Here is a 17,947-nt window from a genome sequence, read left to right as displayed (position 1 = left end):
AGAATCTTGGAGACACAATATAGGCGTTAAAGCATAGGTGATCGGCTATTTAGCCGATACAGGCATAGCAAACAGTTAGGGTCACGCCTGATCGAGAACAAATCTACCAACTAGCATCCTCCGATCTAAAGTGCCATCAGTGGGGATCGACCGGATTGTTACAGCCATAATAGCTAACTATAGACCAGATTTAACTAGCCAGTAAACCTCTCCAAGATCATATGTGCCTTAACCGCGTACTATGCACGATCAAGATCAAGGTAGAACAGCCGATAAAACGTAACCCGTTGCTCAAAGTAAGAAACATCATATTGTAGCTTGGAAGCTTCGAGTTCCCGCGTTCTTCTTCCCAAATTTTGGTGTAAACAACAACAAACCCATATTGCCTATCATACCCCTTGGAGTCGGGAAACTATTCCCACTAGTCGGGTAATTCTAGCGAGTACATTGTGTACTCAGAGTTTATTTTACCCTGTTGTAGGTGCAGCTTGAGTATTAACTCTTGTGTGGAGGATTCTTCTGGTGGGCATCGACGGATCCTTGTATCGTTTCTGCTAGATGTTTATTTTCATTCTGTTGTTTAATTATCGCACTTTGAACCCTGGTATTGTAATAAATAATTTCCAAGAACTCTTGTTGTATGAAATGGACTAAGTATTGTATGCTCATACTCATTATGCCTTAGTTAGTCCCATAATGTTTTCAAGATTATTGTCATAACTAATATAGATTTTCCTTCCTCGATCAAATCTAAGGCATTCATCCTTGGTATTGTAATTTTCTATTAAAAAACTGAATAAGACACAGACGCATCTTAATGGGTCTAATATAGAGCATGCACCCAACTCCTGGTCTCATAACTAATGCTATAACGATATGCCTGCCGACAGTTCTTCAGCATGGTCAGCAGCAGCGGAGGAGTTGCAAGGTTGGAATTCCCAATAGGGCCTTTGCCAATCACCAACCTCGGCCCTCTCGTGTGAGGCTGTCAATAACCAAATTAAGCCAAAGGTGAGTTGATGCCTGATTGACCTTCTCCATGGATGTACTCTGCCCAGTTACAGGAGCTGATTCGGCCAAGGCATATCGACGTGTGTGGTTTGCCGAACGACGAGATGTTTAACAATCCAAACCTACATCCAAGCTTGCTCGTGGCGTTTGGTTTGAGTCACAGCATCGAGCAGTTCGTCATCAACCTATTCCCTCCCTAGTATAAATACGCACCAACTCATTCCTCTATAAACCACCGTCGGATCGACAACACGGTCCTTGACTAAACCAAACAACTCACGTCATCAACCAATCCTACTAAGAGTAAACACATGATGGATGCACTAATTCTGGGTGGGGTCACTCACCGAACCAAACAGGCTGATGATGGCTAGTGATCTGCTTGCTCCGGTCGTGGTCCGCTTTCTCACACTACCCCAGCTCACTTTTCTCCCGACGGTGCAAACCTTTCCCCTCGGCTGCGCACCTTCTGCCAGGGGCACGTGAGCATCGCTCGCGTGCGCTCAAAACCCGTCCGGGAAAGTCTCTCGCGTCGGTGGGCACCGTCACGGGCAGCCTGACCCCGAATTGTGGCGCCGTCTGCGCGCTGCAAGTGGGCAGCTGACCCACGCAGCAGAGAAACAAGCGGCGCGGGCAACCAAAGAAAGCGCGAGGGAGGGGCCGAATTATTTCCGCACGCGCCACCGTGACTTTACTTTCCCCAAACTTTTCATCTTCCACCGAGCTCCAGCCATCCGCTGCCCCCAACCCTATCCTCGACCTGCACCTCACCGCCTGAAGCCATCCGGCGGTCGCAGCGCCTTTCCCCTCACCGCAGTTGCAGCCATGAGCCGTCCCCATCCCATCCCTCTCCTGCTCCTCACTGCACCACAGACAGTCGCCGCCGCATCCATCGGCTGCCACCACCCCTGCCACCTGCGCCGCCGCCACCAATCCCTCCGCGTTTGTTCCTTTTCTCGCCGCTGCAGTGGCAAGCAGGTCAGCCTTTTCCCATTTATTCTCTCCCTCTGAACTCATCCCCTAAGAGGGGCTTCAGATCTGATCTGCATACCCATTAGTGTGTAGGCTGTTGGTGCCTGGGATTTTGCGGGGACCACCTGGAAATTTGTTGCTGCTGCCATACACCAGCTGAAGCATTGTCGGTAATGTGTAGTTCTGCTCTTTCTTGACGAAATTTGTTCTTCCTTGTATGGGGAAAATTCTATTTCTTTTTTTTGTTTGTTTTGGTCTGAAGCAAATTGTGCTTGTTTAATTTACACCAGTTTTTGTTTTTAGTTTTGGTCTAAAGTAAATGAATCATGAATGGTTCCTTTTTTGTCTTGTTTCGGATGTAGGGAGGGATTGGAGATGATTCGTCTCATGCCAACCAACTTGGACAACAACGATGGTCATTGAATAGCCTTGTATTGTGTGGTGAGTAGCCTACTCAAAACATGTGTGCTGGATGTGTATTAGCAGCTGCATATTGTCATCCAAGAACCTGGTAGGAAGCACTAAGAGTTTCTTATATGTTGAGGTGTGGGAGCAAGTCCTGTGTTCTGAGAGAGCTACAACAATTGTGGTGAGGCAGAAGAACATGAATTCATGATGCCGGAGCAGAATGGGCATGTCGATCGACATGAGTGCTTTAACAATGTCACCTCGGTCAGTTCCTAATTCTTTTAATGTACTATGCATGATGATGATTCAGTACACATTTATTTTGTCGGATGCAAATGTTGATGTAAAGTCATTCTCCTATTGATGTGTATTTTATCCTCACTAAGCTGTGCCTTATTACAAACATGCAGCTTCTGCATAGTGCCATCCAACACCCTATGTCCAAGGCCTTCCCCATCTTTGCAACACAATGGTGATATCCCTGGTTGTGCTTGGTTCTGCTGTATGGTGCACAGATTATTTTTGTCTAATGCAACTAACTATGTGTTATTTACAACAATTGGATAGGAAAATTTCCAAAATGAGATAAGCTTCTTGGTAATTACTAATATTCAACATATTCAGAACTGGCCAATCAAACCAGGAAAATTCAAAAATGAGCTGAGCTCCTTAGTAGTTAATAAAATTATAAGATCATTAACTCTATAGTCTCTACCCCCAAATCGATCATGCCAATACTCACTACAACTGATGTAAATGCGTTGCATGTGTATCAGTACTCTCTTTTTTTATGGACCGCTCCTCACTTCATCCAAGTTTATGCTAGCTGTATCTATCTAGCTTTTCTAAATGTAAAACCTGATGCCTACTATGGGTGAATATACTCATTTCTAATATCATACTAATATGGGTGAATTCTTTTATAAAACAAATCTGGGTTCTAAAACTGATTTTTGGTGTACAGTTTTTATTAAGTATGCACTACTGTTCATTTTTGGTGCAACTCATGTTAGCTCTAGGTGACCTGTACATCATCTGATTTCCATGGTGTTCTTTATTCTTAGTTTGAAGTGCCTACTGCCCAGACTATGCTTAAGAGGTAAATTGATCTAGTTCTATATTGTTGCCATTTTTTTCTGCCTACAGAACTGGTTTCTGCCTTCAAAATTACAGATCCTGTATTTGGCAGTAGTGGTATTGGTGCTTCTGAAGTAGTTGCTAGTCACATTATTCTTAGAAAACAAATCTGCACAATCATTCTTAGATTAGAAATCTGCATTATCTCAACATATATTGGGCATGTGGTGCAGCACCAGTGGTGAGCATCACCCTCACCCTTTCAATTCCTGGTCCTTGCTAATCTGGTCTTAATTTGTTTTGGGAGAGAACTAAATCTCAACATATATTCTAACGACCGGTTTTTGTACCCTTCTAAGTGAATAATATATGCGTTGTATCTGCAACTTACAGAAGCTTGGATTTTTCCAACTCAAAGTTCTTGCCACTGATCCTAGAAGACTAATGCCAAGCTGCAACTGCTGAGGTAATTTTAGATAGTAGTTCCATGTAATTTCATTGATTCTCCGACACTACCCCAAACCAATTCTTTCCTAATAGGAATCATATAAGAAACATTCTCTAAGTGTCCCAGATTTATTTTGCATGACTCTGATGTTTTTATCTCATATATCTTGCTTGGAAGTTGGATACCAATATTTTTTTACCATGTGCTGCAGACATTTTTGCTTTTCGCCTGAGGTAAATCGTTTACACCAGTTGTATAGGGGAAATCATAGTCTGATGTTTGATTGAGCTTGCTTCGTCAACTTAACTCTGTTCCAGTGCTGCTGCCATCTTCCTTCCTGCCACCCTCAAATCATATAGACATCGTGAAGTACTAGTTGGTAAGTTCTTAATTTCTGAACTTTTTTAACCATCCTATGTGACCATCACTCAAAACTATGATAATGTTCTTCCTTCTTTTATTTTCACCATATGGCTAAACTGCTTTCTATATTGAGAAATAACTTGAGTGTCTATACTAAGATTGGTGCCATTTATAGTGTTTGCACAAGTATCAGATTGTCTATACTAAGATTGGTGCCATTTGCAATGAAACACTAATAAATAGATTGTATATACTAGATTTGTTTTTGTTGTCTTACATGCATTTTTTCCCGCTGCAAGGACTTATGGCACTTATCCATGGACTTTCCAATAATTTCTCTTACTTGCATAGACAAGTCCTTTCTCAATTATTATTTTTATCTTATTTGGTATACTCTCTCACTGATGCTAAAAGACTAAATTTGGACAATAAATACTGAACTTTATTGGGATAGTTTTGTTTCAGTGAATGGAATTGGGGCGTGAATACTGAAACACATCTAACTTTTTGTACAACATGGCACAATAATCTGACTATCTGAAGCAAATTGTGCTACTTGTACAGAAGGTGGGAAAGGGGAAGCGTTGATTTTAATTATATTTGCTTGAGCTCCAATTGTCGATCTCAGATTTGTCCAGGTGCTGCTGCCATCTCCTTCCATACCTCACTTAAATGATAGACATTTTAAATAGCCAATAAGTTTTTCCTCTGATATCTTGCCTTACATCACTATAACTGTGATGACGTTCTTCTCATAAAAAATTGAGACTTTAGCTATTGCAAAATTAGTAGGGTGTGATGACATTCTATGGACCGCTTATGTGTGTGATAAACTGCTTGTCATTACTAGTTGTTTATTTGGTCTATAGAAAATTGTAACTACTAATTATCAGGTTATTTTTTTAATGCTTTAGTTACCGTTAGAATGCTTGTTAGTTACTGTTTTAGCAGGCTGTACTTCGGGTACAATTCTACTTTGGTCAATTATCTGATTGCAGCCGTTATGCACAAAATATGTATGAATCATATTGGTACTTTGCTTGCAGCTCATTTGTCAAATGGTTCAAATAGGCATACCACCAGAATTAACTAGCCCTTTTGAATCACAATAACGGTTACATTACTGGTGATACGGTTATCAGCCTACAACTAATACCATTCTGATTTTTTTATGTTCCTACAAGTATTGATTTACTATATACGCACCAAACATGAATATAACTCTTGTTTCCATCTTTCATGGTTCATGTGCCAAATGTAAATATATTCAGATGATTTCTTTTTGATGTAGAGGGCAACTGAAGATGGATCCTCATGTTTCAGCAAACCTGGACCACAACAATGATGGCATTGACTAGTGATGGTTGGAAGTATTTTGTGGAGCCAGCATATTTGTTCATGGTAATATGCATTTGGGCTGCAACCAGCATGTTTGATCAGCATGTGTGCTACGGAACAAAAGTATTTTGGTAGCAACCATCAGGCAGCGATCTTTGATCGGCCTGTCTGGTGGAGCAGAAGTATTGTGGTAGTAACCAGTATGCACAAACCTTTGATCGTGTCTTGTAGCTGTCTTGGTTGTGCTGCAGCATAGACTATAAATATTATCTAGCTACTGCCATCTAGAATGTATAGACTATGTTGGTTGTGCTGTAGCTGTCTTGTAGCTCATGCTGCCTCTGATTTATGACTTAGGGAGATAGTAGCTTCGTACTGAGAGTTGTATGACTTATCTAGCAACTTAGGTTCACTGCTGACTTGCAGTTGCTTCATGTATGACTTAGGTTGGCACATGTTGCCAGATGTATGAATTTTATTGATGATGATATATGTATTGAGACATTTGAATATAACATTTATTGCCTTCTTATGGTTGAATGGTTCATTGAGCTTATGTGAAAAGGATTGGCTATGGTTTGAATAGTCCAATGAGCTTTTATTAATATTAAAGATGTGGTTTACTGACGTGAGCCTTCCCTGACTGTACTGTAACCGGCAGGGAAAGTCTGAACCTTCCCTGACGGTATGTAGCTGACAGAGAAAGTTTGAATCTCCCCTGACTGTGAAGTAGCCGACAGAAAAGATTTTTCGTGACAGGAAAGGAAAAAACGTCAAGAAAACTCTCTCCTGACGGCAGTAACCGTCACAGAATGGTCCATGACGGTTTTCCGTCAGGGAAGCTACACTTTCCCTGATAGTTGTTTCCTAACGGGTTATCCCTGACGGTAACCGTCACGGAAAGTCTTTCCTGACGATTTTAGGTACCTTCCTTGACGGTTTCGTCCGTCACGGAAAAATTTTGCTAGGGTAGTGTCAGTTTGCATGCGGGCGAGCTCTGCAGTAATGCGGCCATCGACACTTGAGCTATCAACACTTTAGCTAGCGCCTCTGGCATTACCGGTGCCCTGGTCAAAAGTGTGGGAAATACACACGCGTTATTAGAAAAAAAAAGCATGGAATTAATTCTTTAATTACCTCTAAAGGCAACACACGCGACTATCTCGACCATGGCGATGCTGGGATTTTGCAACCTTGGAAACGATGATCGCGTCGGAGATCGCCGTGGAAACCCATTTGTAGGGGCGGCTCGTAACACTAGCCGCCCCTGCTGTTCCATTTGTAGGGGCGGCTGGTGTCTGGGCACCCGAGCACGCCACTGTAGGGGCGGCTCCATCACCAGCCGCCCCTACAAAAAAATCGAACCGTTGCTAAAAATCGTTTTCTACTTAGTGGATGGCGTCGGAGTTAGCCGTCAGCTGGCTTCTTGATCTCCTGACAGTCATCTTCATCAGGGCAAAGCACGATGGTGGTTGCCGTGACGTGACGGCCAACTCGATCGCGTGTTGATATCGACACGTTTTATCAGATATTCTGAGAAAAACAATCTGGTGAACGATCTTATATCTATCTATTACCTTATTATATTATATACTCTACCACCTAAAAAGTGTGGGGAGGTTCCGTCCACAGTAATTTGTGTGTGCGCCCGCCCGACTACGGAACCGAGACCGAGTCTGCGCTGTCTCCCCACGCCCGCCCGCAGGCCGTACGGTGCATGCCCTCATGCAGCGCGCTCAGAGTCCAAACCCAGGCGCGCTGAGCCTGTTCGCTTGTTGGTTTCAGCCAGCCCAAACCAGCCAGTCAACAGTGTTTTCCTCTCACAAAAAACCAGCACCAACCAGCCCAAACCAGCACCAGCCCCAACCAGCGAACAGGCCCGGACGTGTGCGTGCTTGTGCTTGTGCGAATTCAGTTCGTCTCATCCAGGCAGTACGTGTGCGTGCTACCCGGACGCTCGATCGGTAAACATCTGCTTTCATCAACTTCAACGTTTCGTCCAGGTACTGTATTTTTATTATTTTGCAAAATATTTTTTTCCCTTTGACAATATAATGGTTATTTTTTCAACGTCTCTTATGCCAACTCCATAAATAATAAAACTATGGTCGCAGGATATTACTTGTTAATCGAATGGAAAATAATAGTTCTCGCATGGTCAGTTATATGTAGCGCTATCAAGAGCCACGGCAAGATCGAACATTAGATCTTGGTCGTGCCAACTGTTGAGAAGGACATCAAAAAGGGGAAGACGAAGAAGAAATTGACAGTGGATATAATCACAAAGAATATCGTCTATAAAGAGGTTCTAACTCCTTGCAAAAGGTAATTTCTCTCGGAAATACATACTTTTCTCCATATACGGTCAACAAAAATGTAGCTTAAAACATTAATAAAAAAGTTTATATGCAGGATACTACCAAAACATCAACGAGAATTGCAAGGACTACTTGACTGTTGTGCTTCCCCAGTCAATAACCTTAGGATTGTATTAAGAAGCTGTGGCATTTAGGTGTACAAAATTAACCTTAGGATTCTATATAATGGTTTTTTTTTGCGAATTACACAAGTACAGACGCTCAACACGAACGCACACTTACCCCTATGAACACACGTACGCAAACCCTACCCCTATGAGCACGTCTAAAAGACTATGCCGGCACATCTCGAAATTGACAAAGTCAACACAGTCGCCTCGCTGGTACTGCTGGGGTGCACTCTTCCCTACAGAGGCACCGTCCCCGAAGGCTCCCTCCCATGCTGCTGAGGTCCCAAAGTCTAGGGAGCCTACGCCTACCCCTGCTGATCCGGAGGTGTAATGCCTAGGTTTTAACTAGTTTCTTAGGCTTGATCTTAGGCGATGTGCTGCAAACGCCCGCCCTTTTGTGTATATTTTTAGGTCTAAACTATGAACTTGTCCTGCACAGGTTTCTTTCTCTGGGCCTGTGCAGGACGTATGTCCTGTGACTATGTATCAAGACGGAATTTATGTTAGTGGTGAACTATGACAATATTGGCGGGAAGCTTTCCCCCGGTGTTATGTTTGTGATATGTTTGCGTTCGTGAGGTACGATATTGATGATGAACGTGCGGAGTTTACTAGGTCGCTAGCCTGGCGAGGGCCTCAACCTCTGGTTTAGTATTAGCTTTATGTTTTTGTTGGTCGGCCTTCGTGGCCTTGTGTTTGTTTCTTCAAAGACTGCCTTTTGGATTTTTGCCTCGTGTATTGCCTTCGGGCTTTTGCATACTTGCGCTTGTAATGCGCTTTGTTGTAATATATGTCTGTTTCCTTTGATATAATATCCTTGCAAAGTTTGGCTACACACTTGTTTTATTGAAGATTCTTGCTACGAGTGCTAGTTAGACCGAAGGGTTACATTTTCCGTGGCCTGTTTCTTTTCCCTTGCCTCCGCTTCTCTCTTCTCTGGTCGACGTTGAGTACGAGTCTGCACGTCTGTGCGAAACGGCTGAGGTGCTGGTCTCCGACCTTGTGTCTTGTGCGGAGGCTATGTTACATACTTGACTTGTTGTAGTCCCCGCTTCTTGTTCTCTAGCTGTCGATAGGGAGGTTCTAGCGTGTCGCAGCGGAGAAGCTGAAAGTGCTCATATTTGATCTTGCAGTTGTTGCGAAGGCTTTGGTATAATTTGAGCACTCATCGGGGGTGTTGGTCTTCGATCTTGATGCTTCTCCAGAGGCCACATAGCAATTTGAGCAAGCAACAGAGGTTGATGAAGTATTTCTTGGACATTGCCTTCGCTTGCACCTGGATTGCTTTGCTATTGCCTTCGGCCATGCTAGAGCAGCTGCGCTCTCGTCGAACATGGTTGATGCCAAACTATAGTGGTTAGTATCTTTGGTTGCAGAGGGATGTTACGAGTCTTCGTGCGATACCCTTCCGCAACCTCTGATACCGACTGCATGCTATCGGACTGTGGTTAGGCAACACCCCGTGGAGGCTGTACGACATCATGTGGTTGATGTGTACTACCTATCCGAGGCCTTCGCCGGGCTACGTGAGCTGCTGTAATTACGAGTCTTGGCACGATATCTTTTGGATATGTTGTTTCTAATGAAATTCCGGCCTCCATTGTAACACCCTCGGTGTTACACCCTAAACAAACCACTAAACCATGTCATGAGCATCATATTTATGTGATAAAGCATGTGATAAAGTGTGTAGATAAATTTCTTGTAATCTAAAATGACTAATAAAAATGTTAAATGAAAGTTGATTCAATAGCTCATGTATATCAAGTAGGGTTAGAAACCAATTTTTATTGAGCAAAAATATTATAGAACATGTATGCGACCCTAAATAATGTTTGAAGTATAAACTTTGTAGAGGGCAATGCAACTCTTGTCTTAGAAAAATAATATTGCTAGCTAGTATTTCTAATAGCTTAGAAATGGAACTTGAAATGAAATTCAGCCCAAGACAGCAAATTCTTAAGTCTGAAAACAGTGTGACAATGCAATGTTGGTGAATTACTTCTAGAAAATCTAGCTAAAGGTCAATGATGTGTTTTTGCTCCTTATGGTAGACTGATTTACCCTCTTTAGCATGATCGAGGTAGTTTAGCTTCAACTGTGTTAGGCTAGTTTTTAGATGCGCTTTAAAATTCATGCACGCCATATGCCTGGCCTGTGCGCACAGTCACCTCACGCGGCCGCTCAGTGTCGCGTGGCTGGACTCGTCCCACGCGCCGTGGTGCCGAGCCCAGTCGGCTTGTCTGGCCGTGGTTTGGCTGTGGCCGGCACCAGCGGGCCGCTGTCATCGCCCTACAGCCGCTGGCATCGCGCTGCTGCCACCGCTACCACCCCTCTCGCCTGCACGCGCGTAGGCTCCCGACTGCCACCGCCGTCGCGTCGCCATCGCGTACGTGCCCCTATAGCTCTACACCGCTGCCTGGCCCTATCCGTTGGTGTTGCCACGATCGCGCGCACACATGGAACACTTGCTGCCTGGCCTGTTGCCGTGCTCGTAGCCATGGTGCTCCCACATGTGCCCAGCAACCGTACCCCCAGCAACCATCGTCTTTAACCACGTCGCGCTGAGCGCAGGCTGACCTTCCTCCCCTCCTTGTTGTTTTTACCCGACGCGACGCCGTTCATTAAACCCTGAATACATCAGTTCTGCTTTGTGATAGAATCACTATCCATTCCTTGTTTTTTATCCTAGCATAGCTTTATCTTTATCCTTTCTTTTTTCGCACCTGCCCGTTCGTTCCATAGGCTGCAACTTTAAGAACCTAGGCGTGGCCCGCGAGGCTCGGCTGCTCGTAACCATAGGTCGTGGCAGGGTGCGCTCGGTCGGGAGTAAAAACAAAGTCACGTAGGGTAATCAAAGGAATGGAATGCTCTTTCGTTCAGGCGAAAAGTTTTTACCATGTGATAGTAAAAAAGAGAGGTGGTATTGTACCCTCATGGAGCCCCCGAGCGACTCAGGTCGATAGTGTTTGGGCTAGGGTGCTTTACAGGAGCAAGTGTTGAATAAAAGTGGTAAGACCGAATTTAGGGGAAAAAACGACGTAGCTGTTCAATGTTCAAAGTATTGGTCAGAACGTTGCCGTTGTTGTCCTTCAGTCGGTAGGCACCCGGTCGGATCACCTCGGTCACCGTATAGGGACCTTCCCATGGTGGAGAGAGTTTGTGCTTCTCCTTCGTTGATTGGGTCCTCTGGAGTACGAGATCACCGACTTCATGGATCCTCCCCTAGATCTTCCTTTTGTGGTACCTGCGGAGAGTTTGCTGGTAGCGAGCGAAGCGGATGACGGTCGTCTCGTGGGCTTCCTTGAGCAGGTCGATAGCGTCTTGCTGAGCCTCCATGGCCCATTCGCGGTCGAAAGCCTTCACTCTTTGGAGCGCCGTGGTCGAGGTCGGAGGGCAGCACTGCTTCAGCTCCGTAGACCAGGAAGAAGGGTGTGAACCCTATGGATTGGTTTAGGGTCATTCTCAGGCTCGAGAGGATCGTGGGGAATCTCTGCAACCCATCGCCCGACGTACTTGCTGAGTCGGTCGAAGATGCGTGGCTTAACTCCTTGGAGGACCATGCCATTGGCACGCTCCACCTGACCGTTAGTACATGGATGTCCGACCAAGGCCCAGTCCGACGTACTTGTTGAGTTGGTCAAAGATGCGTGGCTTAAGTCCTTGGAGGACCATGCCATTGGCACGCTCCACCTGACCATTAGTACATGGATGTCCGACCAAGGCCCAGTCAATCCTGATGCCGTATCCATCACTGAATTCTAGGAACTTCTTCTTGGTGAAGTTAGTTCCGTGGTCAGTGATGATACAGTTAGGAACGCTGAAACGGTAGATGATGTCGAGGAAGAATTTGACCGCCTCTTCCGAGCAGATGTTGGTGATGGGCTTGGCCTCTATCCACTTGGTGAACTTGTCGACCGCTACGAGCAGGTGAGTGAAGCCACCCGGGCCCTTTTTGAGGGGTCCTACCATGTCGAGGCCCCAAACCACAAACGGCCAAGTGATGGGGATGGTTTGAAGCTCCTACGTCGGCAAATAAGTTTGCCGAGCATAGAATTGGCATCCCTCACACCTGCAGATGACCTCCTTTGCATCTCATAGCACGGTGGGCCAGTAAAAACCTTGGCGAAAGGCTTTTCCGACCAGCGACCTCGGGGCCACGTGATGTCCGCAGATCCCGGTGTGGACCTCAAGAAGGAGCTACTTCCCCTGGTTGGTAGGGATGCACTTCATGAGCACCCCCGATGGACTTTGTTTGTAGAGTTCATTACCGAGCACGATGAAGGTCTTGGTGCATCGAGCGACCCATCGAGCTTCAGTCGTTTCGGGTGGGAGGACCTCTTCGCGGAGGTAGGCGAGTAGTGGCGCTCGCTAGTTGGTTTGATCAAGTGCCAGCATGACAACATTAGTGGGTGACATTATCATGGAGGCACTAGGGTCAGGGCATGGACCTCGAGAAGGAGCTGCTTCGCCTGGTTGGTAGGGATGCACTTCATGAGCACCCCCGATGGACTCCGTTTGTAGAGTTCATCACCGAGCACGATGAAGGTCTTAACACGTCGAGAGACCCGTCGAGCTTTAGTCCTTTCGGGTGGGAGGACCTCTTCGAGGAGGTAGGCGAGTAGCGGCACTCGCCAGTCGGTTTGATCGAGTGCCAGCACGGCGACGTCAGCGGGTGATATCGTCATGGAGGCACTAGGGTCGAAGCCCCCGGGCGCCGGTTTTGCATCGGGGTCGGAGCCCCCAAGCACCGGGTTGGCGTCAGGGTGTGTCTGGATCAAACATTCTAGGATGCGTGCGGATGGCTCGTGGACGTCGTTGATGAAGACCCTGCTTGGAGATGGATCCCGCCTGGCGGCCAATTTTGCAAGAAAATTGGTAGCATTGTTGTCCTTTCGGGGGACGTGATGCTGCTCGATCCCTTGGAATTTGTCCTCAAGCTTGCGCACCTCTTGGAAGTATGTTGCCACGAGGGGGCTTTTGTAGGAGGACTCCTTCATGACCTAATCGACGACCAGTTCCGAGTCATCGAGAACGTAGAGTCGCGTAGCGCCGAGCGCAATGGCGATGCGCAGCCCGTTGATGAGGGCCTCATATTCTGCGGCGTTCTTTGAGGCTGAGAAATGGAGGCGGATGGCATAACGGAGCCTACTCCCGTCCGGGGAGATCAGAACCACTCTAGCCCCCGAGCCGGGCACCATTACGGACCCATCGAAGTACATTATCTAGTACTCATGGGTGACGTCCGGGGTCGGTAACTGGACCTCTATCCATTCGGCGACAAAATCTGTGAGAGCCTGAGATTTAATAGCGGTACGGGGGATATACCTGATGTCATGGCCCATGAGTTCGAGTGCCCACTTGGAGATCCATCCTGCGGCGTCGTGGTTGCGGACGATGTCTCCGAGTGGGTATGAAGTGACGACCGTGACTTCATGGTTGGTGAAGTAGTGCAGGAGCTTCCGGGTCGTCATCAGCACAGTGTATAGGAATTTCTGCACCTAGGGGTACCAGACCATGGGGTTGGTGAGTACCTCCCTAACAAAGTATACGGGTCGCTGGACCTTAAGGTGGTGTCCCATCTCCTCCCTTTCAACGACCAAGGCGGTGCTCACCACATGGTTGCTCGCTGTGACATAAAAGAGGAGGGGTTCTCTCTATTTGGGAGCAATGAGGATCGAGGCTGACGTCAGTGATGCTTTGAGGCTCTCTAGAGCCAACTAAGCTTCCTCTATCCAGACAAAGGCGTCTGTCTTTTTAATGAGCTTGTAGAGTGGCATCCCCCATTCGTCGAGCCAGGAGATGAATTGGCTCAGGGCGGCCAGACATCCGGTGAGCCTTTGTATGCCCTTGACGTTGCATATAGGGCCCATGTTGGAGATGGCCATGATCTTTTCGGGGTTGGCCTCGATGCCACGCTCGGACACAATGTATCCAAGCAGCTTCCCTTTCGGAACCCTGAAAACACATTTCTCGGTATTCAATTTGATGTTGAACCTTCGGAGGTTCGCGAACGTTGCGACCAAGTTTGCGATTAGGTCGCAAGCTTGAGCCGTTTTGACCACTATGTCATCAACATAGACGGCGACTGTTGGTTTCGGCAGCTCGGCTTGATCAGGCTAATCGAGCGGGTTGATTTGGTCGGTGAAGCATTGCTGCATGCACCTTTGGTAGGTGGCACTAGCGTTCTTCAGACCAAAAGGCATGGTTACGTAATAGTACAAACCATACGGGGTGATGAACGAGGTTGCGAGTTGATCAGACTCATTCATTGCAATCTGGTGATAGCCTAAGTAGGTATCCAGAAAGGAGAGGATCTCGCATCCCGAGGCGGAGTCGACTATCTAGTGTATGCGTGTCAAAGGAAAGTGATCCTTTGGACACGCTTTGTTGAGGCCAGTATAATCAATGCACATTCTTCATTTCCCGGTCTTCTTTTTAACAAGAACAGGATTGGCATGCTAGTTAGAGTGGAATACCTCTCTGATGAATCCGACTACCAGGAGTTTGGTGATCTCTTCGCATATGGCCCTGCGCCTCTTGTCGTCGAAGTGACGCAGGCGCTGCTTGGCGGGATTTGAGCCCGGGATGAGGCGCAGCGCGTGCTCGACAACCTCCCACGGTATGCCCGGCATGTCAGAAGGCTTCCATGCGAAGACATCACGATTGGGCATGCAGGAAATCGACGAGCTCGCATTCCTATTTGGTCGGGAGCTGGGTCCTGATCCACACCGTCTTGATAGGGTCAGTGGGGTTGATTCCCACCGCTTTGGTTTTCTCGAGTGGGCAGAAGGTCGTCGAGGAGGTCGGTTTGTTGCAGTCCGAGACTACCGGGGTCAACGACTCCTCGAGCCACGGGAGCTCGGACGAGTTGATGACGGTAGTGGTGAGCTCAAAGTGCTCGCGGTCGCACATGAAGGCATGTGAGAAGGCACTGCCCACGGTGATGATGCCATTTGGTCTCGGTATCTTCAGCTTGAGGTAGGTGTAGGTGGGGATCGCCATGAATTTGGCGTAGCATGGCCGCCCCAAGATGGCATGGTAGGACCCTGGGAAGTCCACCACTTCAAAGGTGAGGACCTCTGAGCGGAAGTTGGCTCAGTTGCCAAATGTGATGGGCAGGTCAATCTACCTGAGTAGGTACACCTACGCTCCTAGGATCACGCCGTGGAAGGGAGAGCCTGCTGGGCAGAGTTCCGACCAGGGGATGCGCATGGCGTCGAGGGTGTCGACGTAGAGGATGTTGAGGCTGGTGCCTCCATCCATTAGCACCTTGGTGAGGCAGCTTCTTGCGGAATGATGGGGTCGATGACAAGTGGGTAGCGTCCTGGTCTGGCGATGTGGGAGGGATGGTCCCTCTGATCGAAGGTGATCGAAGGTGATCAAAGATTCCGACCAGCTAAGGAAGGAGGGGACGGACCGTCTCGGCTGCGCATGCCTCTCTGTAGCATACCTTGTGCTAGCACTTAGAGCAGATGGCATCGGATCCCCCGAAGATCATGATGCATTCCTCGGGGTCAGGGAAGCTACAAGGACATTGAGCGAGCATTGTTGAACTAACCAGCTAGCCTTGAATAGCCCATGTTGGAATTGGAGGAGAAACTTTGGTTTGATGCAGTGTTCTACAATTTTTATGATGCACTAAATTATGAGGAACGACATTGAGCAAGGTGCTTCATGTACAAATCTTTCTGGATCTTTTTGGTTAGTGGCTAACTGTCTACCCTGTTTTTTAATGCTCTCTAGGGGCATGCAGTGGCGGGATTCTTTTGAAGTCAAATGAGTCATTTCTAGCACACAATTATAATCTCAAGATAGGAATTGTCATTTGAGTCAATGAACATGTAGTACAATTTTGCAAAGCAGACATTAGAAATGCATTCATCAGAAAATTAATCTCTTATACACTATTTGTCAGTGCAGAAAATGACCAACACGTAAATACTTGTAGTTTTGCCATACGTTGTGATCGGATGTGACCTAACACTCAATGACACAGGGTTTATACTGGTTCAGGCAACGTGCCCTATGTCCAGTTTGAGTCGGTCGGTGACTTTATTCCTGAGCCTAGGTGCTCGAAGTTTGCTGTGGGGTTACAAACAGAAGGGAGAAAGATGGGGGGGGGGGGGTACAAGAGCTCCGATCGAATTCTGGTCTGAAGGGCCGAGAGTGATGGGAGCTCCGCTATGTGCTAAGTGTTCAAACATTTGTTGTTCAGTTGGGATCCTTGGTCATTCGGATCGTGTGTGTTGTTCGAGTTGTTGTGGGACTGATCTATCTCCTTTGGGATTGAGCGCATCCCCTTTTATAGATGAAGGGGATGGCCTGACAAGTGAGAGAGAGAGACTATACGTATGCTAAGTCTTGTTGCCTACGCCGTCGGGTACAAGATGATTGTACGCGCCCATAACACTATTAATGTTAGATGCATGTGGGAGGTTGCGTCGTCTTCTTCTAGTATGGTAGATGTCGGTGCCTGCCATACTGTTCATGCCTAGAGGTATGCAAGGGGTTTTACCGTGCTCGTCTAGGTATGGGAGTTGCGGGCGCCCACAATACTGTAGGGCAAATGTCAGGCGCCCACAACACTGCTTGGGTTCTGACATGCCTAGAAGGTTGTAGAGGCACTCTTCTGACATGTCCTGTCAGTACTGTCCTGCAGGTGTATAGGTTACGGTCCTCGGTATTGCGGTTGACTTGAGTGCCCTGCCTTACTTGCTCCGTTTGTTTCCTGGTCCTCACAAAGCAGGCGTCCCTAGGTCGATTGGTCCCAGTTGGCTCCGACTGCGCCAGTCGGAAGAAGAGCTATAAGCAGGGGTTCGGTGCAGTCCCCGGTCAGAGACGTGGGTCGGAGTCGGAAGTGGTGTTTGGCCATGCCTTCCGGTCGGAGAGGCCGTCCAGAGGTGGGCCGGAGTCGGAAGCGAGCGCTGTTCCTCCTTAGTGAGGCCTTCCGGTCGGAGAGGCCATCCAGAGGTGGGCTGGAATTCAAGAGTGTAAAAGATAAGTCATGGTAGGGCGCCCGAAGGGCGCCGGATGTTCTAGTTATAATTCGTATCTGTGGATTTCCCTTCGTGGAAATCGTGGATTCGTTCTAGGAAGAGACATACCAAATGTGAAAACAGCAACAAACACAGATAGATGGAACAAGTATAAAACTTTCTTTTAGTATTATCAGTCAACATGCGGTAGAGTATTTTAGATTAGTAACGACAGTTTAAGACCACCATAAATGGTCGATCATGCATGCAATCGATCGTTGAATTGATGGGCGGTCATCAGTTTTAAGTTTGGGTTTCGATGCATACAGGTGCAACAGTTAGGTCACTTTATTTTGACAATGCTAGGGGAAGACAGTTTAGGTTAAAATTTAGATGTTGTTTTAAATTATGTTTCATAGTGCCTGGGGTAGGTAGTCTAGATTCTAATTAGAGGATTGTTCTGAAGTATCTTTGATAATGATAGACGTGGGCATTTTAGATGCAAACATAGAGGGTTACTTTATGTACTTCACAATGGTAGAGGTGCATGTTTTTCTGATTTGTACTGACCGATTGTTGGTTGTTAATATTCCTCTTTAGCAACTGTTGTCTGACTCTATAGATTGGATGTGGTATAGTGTGATGATGACTAGTCTACCAAATTAAACACAAATGTTTCTAATTATTGGAAGAATTTTTCTGCATGACAACTGTAAAAAAGGAAAAGATAAAGCGGACAGTAACATTGATATACTGAAACCAAAACAAGTGCAGATAGATGGAATATGCATAGAACTTTCCCATATTATTACCAATCATTGTGGAGTACATTATTTAAGTTAACAATGATGGTTTTGTTACAAT

At 46.6% G+C, this 17,947-nt stretch overlaps 1 long non-coding RNA gene across 16 annotated transcripts; it reads left to right on the top strand.

Moving 5' to 3' along the window:
- Nucleotides 1-1,676: 1,676 nt before the first annotated feature.
- On the top strand, nt 1,677-6,134 carry LOC136523123 (uncharacterized). 16 transcript variants are annotated; one of them, XR_010776120.1, is made up of 10 exons: nt 1,677-1,989; nt 2,070-2,153; nt 2,346-2,424; nt 2,528-2,655; nt 2,802-2,863; nt 3,456-3,934; nt 4,128-4,149; nt 4,234-4,295; nt 4,844-4,917; nt 5,571-6,134. It is a non-coding gene; the product is annotated as an uncharacterized lncRNA (long non-coding RNA). The 16 variants fall into 16 exon arrangements; XR_010776115.1 differs by having other exon boundaries at nt 2,802-3,490; nt 3,862-3,934; XR_010776105.1 differs by having other exon boundaries at nt 2,077-2,153; nt 2,802-3,934.
- Nucleotides 6,135-17,947: the final 11,813 nt, after the last annotated feature.

Source organism: Miscanthus floridulus, chromosome 18 (genome assembly GCF_019320115.1).
Source record: "Miscanthus floridulus cultivar M001 chromosome 18, ASM1932011v1, whole genome shotgun sequence".
NCBI lineage: Eukaryota > Viridiplantae > Streptophyta > Magnoliopsida > Poales > Poaceae > Miscanthus > Miscanthus floridulus.
The sequence above is the reverse complement of the archived record's forward strand: the minus strand, read 5'-3'. Positions and strand labels throughout refer to the sequence as shown.